Source organism: Panulirus ornatus, chromosome 20 (assembly GCF_036320965.1).
Source record: "Panulirus ornatus isolate Po-2019 chromosome 20, ASM3632096v1, whole genome shotgun sequence".
Taxonomy (NCBI): Eukaryota; Metazoa; Arthropoda; class Malacostraca; order Decapoda; family Palinuridae; genus Panulirus; species Panulirus ornatus.
In genome coordinates, this window is record NC_092243.1 from 64,904,470 (window position 1) to 64,906,969 (window position 2,500).

The following is a 2,500-nucleotide window of genomic DNA, read 5'->3' on the forward strand; positions in this document are numbered from 1 at the left end:
AACATCAGGATTCTTTCAGAACGGGTCTTGCGTTGAATTATGAATAGACATTATCTATCTAGATGTCTCTCTGTCTGTGTATCTATCTGTCTGTCTGTCTTTGTATTCATCTGTCTGTCTGTCTATGAATTTCTCTGACGTTTATCCATCGTCTGGTTCAGTAACAAGCCGACGTCCCTCCGCAGTGTCATTACAAAAAAACTGCTCACCAATTAAGACGATGAGTAACGCGCTCTTCGCATTTTCTTTCTGGTCTAATTACGCGGTTGTTCCTCATAAACTGAAATGCCAGCACTTTTTTTTTTTTTTTTCTCCAAAGGAAGGAACAGAGAAGGGGGCCAGGCGAGGATGTTCCCTCAGAGGCCCAATCCTCTGTTCTTAACGCTACCTCGCTGAGGCGGGAAATGGCGAATAGTATGAAAAAAGAAAAAAGATGTATTATATTTTTTTCTTTTTCATTTTTGTGCTTTCCTTTCCCGTTTTAGAGAGGTAGCGCCAAGAACAACTGAACCCTGGAGCAAAAATTTCTTCTTTGCTCTTCCATCTTTTTCGTAACATTAGCTAGTGATGACTCAGGAGGGGAGAACTTCCAGCGTCCTGCTCTCGTGAGTAGCGTATTTCTTCGCCTTTATACACATATATATTTTCTATTTATTTATTTATTATACTTTGTCGCTGTCTCCCGCATCAGCGAGGTAGCGTAAGGAAACAGACGAAAGAATGGCTCAACACACCCACATACACACACACATATATATATATATATATATATATATATATATATATATATATATATATATATATATATATATACATCAACAATGCTAATAACAGTAATAACAAGCAGTTATAGTTAAACAGAACCTGAAAGTCGAAGCCGTATGTAACACTCGCTTAGAATACTTGTGCAACCTGACCACCAACATTATGATTCCAAGGCGTAGCTCCAACGATTCTCTGCGAATGAACTTAGTCACATAATGTTCTTCAATACAGTGGACATAACGTTCCCCACCTCGTACCTTAAGAATGGTAGAATGTTCCCGGTACAAGGAACTTAGTCACATCATTTTCTTCAATACAGTGGACATACGTTCCCTACCTCGTACCTTAAGAATGGTAGAATGTTCCCGGTACAAGGCGGGTCTTCCATCGGTTCGCTAGTGCGGAAGTACAAGGTGGTGCACAAGCTACTACGTGGTGTTGGATGCCCACGGAGAAAGGAAGATGAGGGACATCATGTGTTGAGTGAGTGATTTAGCGTTAATGAGTTTTGATTAGCCTTCGTAAACAGGGCTGAGTTACCGTTGGCGATATGGCGGGAAATAATACTAAATTGATACGCGGTATATTCATAAATTATTATATTTTCCGAACATATCAATACTTTTGATTTATATCTAAAAATTTTTCAGTGGTTCAACATCTCCCATTTTCTAAGTTGTGATAGAAAACGTAAGCTTTGTAGGGGTATCTAAACTTACTTTCACATATTAGTCTGCACACAAATACCTCGCCTTCCTGCCCTAGGGATTGTTTCTTTACGGCTCCCGCCCGTACCACTCGAGAAACCGACCAACTCCGTTATGTAGATCCATAACTCATGAAGTGTAGCGCTCTGTGATCTCGGGTAAGTACAGAGCAGTGCACGAGTGTGTCCAGAGTGAAAGTTCCACCTCTGGCACGACAGCATATATATATATATATTAACATTTTGATATTTTCATGAACTAAGTTTCTTTGGGATAAAGTAATTCATCACACACACACACACACACACACACACACACACACACACACACACACACACACACACACAAGAGAACACACTCCACTGCAGCTACACTCGGGCCGTCCTGTGCCAGGAATGGCACCCTTGAACACACATTCAACCCGACCTGTGCCAGAAATGGCACACCTGAGCACTGGGGTGTCATTGGCTAAAAGAAGCTCAGACCAAGCTTAGTGTTGGCGTCTTTTTTACATACATTGGTATTGGGTCTGTTGACTTTCCCTCTCCACGACATTGATTCAACAGTCGAGAAACGAATACGTTATATACTCCGGTGGTGTAGCGGTTAGCGTTCCCGACCGTGACGCAGCATTCGCCCCACGGGCCACCCGCCCAGGATCGACCGCATAGGTTGGAACCCTGGTTGCGTCATTCGGTCCACAGTCAACCCAGCTGTTCGTCGATAAAACGGGTACCTAGCTGAGGCTTTCGCCGCGTAGATCATACAAGGAGACATGCCTCTTGATTATGTTCCACAAGTCAGTATCTTTGCCTTATGAAATCGATATTCGACAAAAGCATTCTCGCGGTGTTGCTTCGGCTTTTGTACATGTTTATTCGTATTCTCGCGGTGTTGCTTCGAGTTTTGCACATGGTTATTCGTATTCCCGCGGTGTTGCTTCGGGTTTTGTGCATGTTTATTCGTATCTCTTATAGGTATCATGACTTGGTAGGTGTTCACATTGACCTCGGTTTTGTTCATCATCA

The 2,500-nt window shown here is 42.4% G+C and overlaps 1 protein-coding gene across 1 annotated transcript in view; it reads right to left on the reverse strand.

Annotated features, from left to right (window-relative positions):
- The window catches only part of LOC139756069 (protein turtle homolog B-like), a 176,203-nt gene that overhangs the window by 119,059 nt on the left and 54,644 nt on the right, over nt 1-2,500 (reverse strand).